We start from the raw sequence: 5947 nt of genomic DNA on the forward strand, positions 1-5947 counted from the left end.
TATTAAAAAAGAAAAACTGAAATATCACATGGTCATAAGTATTCAGAGCCTTTGCTCAGTATTTATATAGAATTTATGAAAAATGTTATGTTATGTGATATAACTAAGTCCAATAAGGATTACTCTTTATACTTTTTCATAAATTATATTTAATTGACTAATAGATAAGCTGCTTGACTTTAGATAGAGAGATGTAAAGACAAATATGACAACAGGTTAAAGGGTGTCTAATAGAGACAATGGTATTTTTTATATTCCAGTATTCCAATGATTATAAAAATACATATGACAGTGATTTTACTTCAAAGCACTTTAAAATGTGAGTAACAGTCACAACATTAGTAAGAAAACTGAAAAGTGATAATGAAGAGATTCATTTAAAATCAATAAACAAAAGAAATTGCTTGACCGAAGCTTTATTTTGAAAAGTAGAGATACAACCGGAAGAAGCTTTACTTTGATGCAGGTAAAATACGGACTAGGTCTACACCTATCATAGCCGGGAGGGATCAGTGTTGAGGCGAGTGTCTGGTTGGAGTTTTTTGGCATAATTGTCTCAACTTCTTGCGATATTTCGCTAATACGTCTATAAAACAACACCAGAGAATAATTAATCAATGAACTAAACAGCAACACGCACCACGTGACCCCCTGTTCTTTTGTTCTTCACTGAAACAAATATGTACTATTATATTCCCCAAACTGAGACGGCTTTCCTCAGTGTAACTATATTAATCCAGATGTTTGTGACAATATTAAAAAGTGATAAATAAATACTGACGACTCTTCAAACCACGAGGGGGGAGACCAAAAGCACTGGACAGCGCCCGTGGTTTGATCCCGGGGAGGGAGTTGACTGCTTAATCAAAGAGATTTGCTGTACGAAGTAACCACTGAGCTACACCAGCGCGTGGGACAACGAGGAAAGTCTCTTTATAAAGACTACTGCTGTCTACTCTATGTCATAGTTCTGGCCAAACAACCGCACAGCACCGCAACATAGCCTATATGCGTATCCCCAGTATAGAAAACAACAGCTAAAAGCTAGTTGTTGTGTAGTAGGCTACAAAACACTGAACAGCGCCTGTGCTTTGGTCACAGAAACCGATGGAATTGCTTAATCAAACAGACTCGCAGTACGAAGTAACCACTGAGCTACTGTGTGCTAGTGCGTTTAAAACAGCCGGACGTCACCACACAGGATGCTGCAGTTTTCATTGGGTTGCAGATGTGGATAATCATCTTTACAGCACTGCAACAAACCTTACATGCGCCTATCCTCTTAAAGAAAACATTAGTCTACTATAAAAGTTATCTGTTGTGTGGCATTTCTTTCTTTTTGAAGATTTGTGTCTGGGCATACTGTAATGGCATTCATCATACACAGCCTAGCTAGTGGGAAGTCTCAGGCATTTAAACATCTCTGGGTCATTCACACAGATGACACATGTAATACCCCAGTTCTTTAATTGGACAGCTCTGAATAACGAAGGAGTTAATTATTTTAACCAAAAGCAAAAATTACAAACACGACCCAGGTTGCTCCCTCCTCCAGAAACACAGACACTGGCTGCTGGAGGGAAGGAGTCCCTGGCCACACAGAGCCTAATATATTTATAAGTTTTGGGCTAACCCCTTACTCAGGTGAAGTCAGTCCACAGACTGCATCTCTTATCTAGTACTCCAGCTGCATTTCTACCTAGTCATAACAAAATGAAGAATCTCAATGTGTGTGTATGTTGTCACGTGGTGTGTAGCTAAGGCATTCATTCAGACATAATATTCTAACACAAGATTAATACAGGAAAACAATTGGTTCACTTTTCAGAATCAACGTTCTGTCTGTTAACCTTGAAACAAAACAGACTAGAGCAGACTTTGAATCTTACTAAATTGCATTACTAACACATTAAGGTCTGACAATTACTAATATCTAACACACATAAGATTGCTGATGACAAATGAGAAGCAGAAAGGCCACAAGAAGATTGGAGAGTGGCCAGGGTCACATGAATGTGTGAATTGGTGTGAAAACTGGGAATTAAGAGATCAAGTTGGCAGCAAATGCACCATTTGTTCAGTTCAAGGACAGGTGACATTTCACACATTCAAATCAAATGTGTTCTCTGCCTTTTATATAGTTTTTATATTTCTAAGCTATGTTTTTGTTTAATAGGTGTGACAGGGTAGCTCTGTAAGTATCTCGTCTGGAATCCCCACCCTGGAGAAGAGCTGGACCAAGGTGCATAGAACGGCAGGGGCAGTAATGGTGCTCAGTGGAAAGGCCTCTGGGAGCCTACTGTGTTTCTGTTGCCTGTAGCATACTCACCATAGTTCTGTGTTGTAATTGTCCTGTACTGTAGCTTACTGTTTTTAATGCTTTATAGTGAAGTCAAAGAAAATTGGTGATTAAAGTCTGATCTTTTTGAAAAGAGTTGTTTTCGGTGTGTTTCTGATGTGATTATATTAATGCCTGCATAAGCTAACTTAATGTTCCAGCTGATAGAGGTTGGGATAATTTTAATTAGTTTATACAGCTATACAGGGTGAACTGTGTAAAAAATGTGGGGCTGCCAGAGGAGCTGAACAGGAGTTCACTTCAAACACCCCAGTCTGAGTCGCCCTCTGCTGGTCATCTCTTAATACTCACACTATAATATTCCTGCCCTGTTTGCACTAATATAATTGCATCTGATGTGGTACTGTGTAGGCCTGTTTGGTTTCACACCGGTCACACCAGAGGCAGAGAAAAGACCGGACAGTGCCTGTGGTGTGACCCCAGGGAGGGGTAGAGAGAGCAGCAGCTTCTTCAGAGAACTGTTGGTCAAAGTAACCTTGTTAGACCAGTGCAAGAGTCCTGACAGGGAACTGAGGATTTGGTTGCTGCAAATTTGGTCTGTGATGTTTTGTGTTCATCCCTAGGGAGGCATTTATCCTCTTACCATGTCTGTCCCTACCATTTCCTCTTTTATGATGGGGAACTCATGTCATACCTGTTGAGAAGAGTGTTCACCATGACAAATTTAAAACGTTCAACCAGACATCAAGATTTTGTGACCTTATTTATAGAGCCACTGGTGCAGTAGAAATCTACAGTCAAACTTCATTCTCACCCCAGTCACTGAACCTACTGGGATACTTCCATTCTTCATTTTGTTGTAATATCACCAGAGCAACTCAAGCTGTTGTCTAAACACTGTTTTGAAGGCTGGGAGCACAAACAAGAAAGCAGACTGAAAAAGGGTCATAGCTGGGATGGATCCATAGGGACACTGGCACCAGGCTGAAACCTGATTAGCCCCTAAAACGCCCCTGTCCTATCACTAGACTTACTTCACAGCACCTCTTGTGCATTGAATCCAAGCAGGTAAAGTCATTAGACATGAAAGAGTTTATGAGGCATTTCGGCAGTAGTCATAAAATCCATATAAATGTTTTTAAGTTGAGCAGAATTATATATTTAAGTTGGAGATTTAGCATATTAACAATTTCTAATCATTAATATCAATTTATGTTTTTATGTCTACAACAAGCCGCACTGAAGTTCACTGATGATACTGATGACTTGTTTTCACTGCAAGGATACCATGATGTAGCATGATTCAGTACACTTTGCTGCACACAATTGCATCTCAGCTGCTTGTAAAATATTAAGCTATAAATACATAAGTACATAACTAAATAAATAAGTAAGTAAGTAAGTAAGTAAGCTTGATTCAGAATTTGACCTACAAAAGGTTAATTTTTCTCTTACAGAGGTGTTACAACATAAAGTTGTATATGGTATCAGTTAGAGCTCCCACCACTAGCTTCACTGTAAAAACACCAACTTCTATACTTTGGCATAATAATTAGAAGCTGTGAGGCCTTAGAAACATGCATTGAGTGTTTTGAATGTTTATTAAAAATAAAAGACTGAAATATCCCATTTACAGAAGTATTCAGACTCTTCACTTAGTTAAAGCACCTCTGACAGCAGCAACAGCCTCAAGTCTTTTTGGGGATGAAGCTACAAGCTTGGCACCTTTCTTTGGAATTTTCTTTTATTCTTCTTCACAGAATCGTTCCATGTCAACCAGGCTGGATGAGCAGTGTTGGTGCACAGCCATTTTCAGGTCTCTCCAGAGATGTTCAGGTCCAGACTCTGGCTGGGCTGCTCCACAGCAGTTTTCCTGAAGCCACTTCTGTGCGTTCTTGGCAGTTTGCTTTGTGTGATTGTCTAGTTGAAATGTAAACTTTCGCCGCAGCCTGAGGTCCTGAGCACTCTGGAGAAGGTTTTCACTCAGAACTGCTCTAGATTTTTTGACATCCCTCCTTCCCTCTATCCTGACTAGTCTCCCAGTTACCCAGAAAAACCTCCCCATAACATGATGCTGCACCACTGTGTTTGACTGTAGGGATGGTATTAATGAGGAGATGCTCAGTGCCTGGTTTTCTTCACACTTGTTTTACTAACAAGGGATAGGCAGCTGTCAGTAGCCTTGGGCTTTGACTACCTCGGTGCTCCGTGCTCAGCAGAACAGCTGCACACTTTGGCCACAAGGGGGCTCGCATAGCCATAGTCAAGAAGCCTTTCCAGATCTCACAATAATATTTTAAAATATTCCTGTATCCAAATTATGGTACTAATAAGCAACAAAATCTAATCAATTGTTCCATGAGCCATGCCCTACCTCCCCCACAAAAAGTAATAAAAACCTGTTTGTTATGTTTTGAGTTATGCTGTTAACAACAAACAGACAAAACAACAAACCAACAAACACCAGCAAAAACATAATCCCCAACCTTGGTGGAGCTAACAGATACAAAGTAGTAGTATTTATGTTTGTCAGTGTGATTCCTGAACAGGACGGAAAGCAAGTGTCCTCCAAACTTCTAAAAAGACCTAATCCAGACAGACAGACAGACACAGGAGACAGAGTGAAGACATCGGGTCACATCATCTTCCTGCTCACATTCATTTATTGTCAGCACACAGCAGATAATGATTCACATCAGGATTTCAAACCTCCACCAAAGATTGCTCTGCTTTAGCTGTGGCCACTCAGCGTGACCTCTTATTCATCAGCTCAGCTTTCCTTCCTTGTTCGGGCTAAGCCTTCTCTGTGTGGCCTCCAGACTATTTCCTCCGCTCAGCTCGCCCCATCGTGACTCTGGCTGATGCTGTGATTCTCTCAGTTGAATCCAGTATTCCCTCTCTGCTCCAGCCCTCTTGCCACTCCTGGCAATTCATCCATCCCAGCTCTACTGTCCTCACACACTGGTCAGACATTGCCAACCTGCCAGTCTCAGTTCTGATACTCAACCTACTCCCAGTGTTTTTGCTACATCTCAGCCATCCTCTTCATGCTAATAAAGTTTTGTTTTCTGTTGTCCAGAATTAGAGTTCAACCTTTTGAGTCCCTCAGTTTAGTATGTGGTTTATAGGATTGATTGGTCCTAACACATATATGATTGCTCGACCATGAAAACCTACTTCTGGCCCAATCATGACACAGATTGGCACCTAAATCTAAGCAATTGCTCTGTGTCCTATACCCTACTTCTCCAAAACATTTCAGCAAAATCAGTTTATTACTTTTTGAGTTATGCTGTTAACAATCAAACATACCAACGAATACTGGCAAAAACAGAACCTGCACCTTTGGAAGAGGTAATAATACATTTTATACTGTAACATGTAAATTTAAGGTCTTTTGAAAGTTAGGAATTTGGGTACAGTTTTGATTTAAAGTATGTTTAGTAAATTAGCAGAAGTTTAAATGTGATTATATAAACTAATATTCCACTTTAACTTGTACATTTAAGTTAGAAGATATGATACATGATTATGGAGGATAAAAGAAATTAGGGATGTTTTTCTTTTTTCTTACTTCCTTTCTTTACTTACACTGCTCACACCACAATAATTCATGCTCAGACATGTTTACACATACTGTATAATGAG

The sequence above is a fragment of the Monopterus albus genome, unplaced genomic scaffold (genome assembly GCF_001952655.1).
Source record: "Monopterus albus unplaced genomic scaffold, M_albus_1.0 scaffold246.1, whole genome shotgun sequence".
Lineage (NCBI taxonomy): Eukaryota > Metazoa > Chordata > Actinopteri > Synbranchiformes > Synbranchidae > Monopterus > Monopterus albus.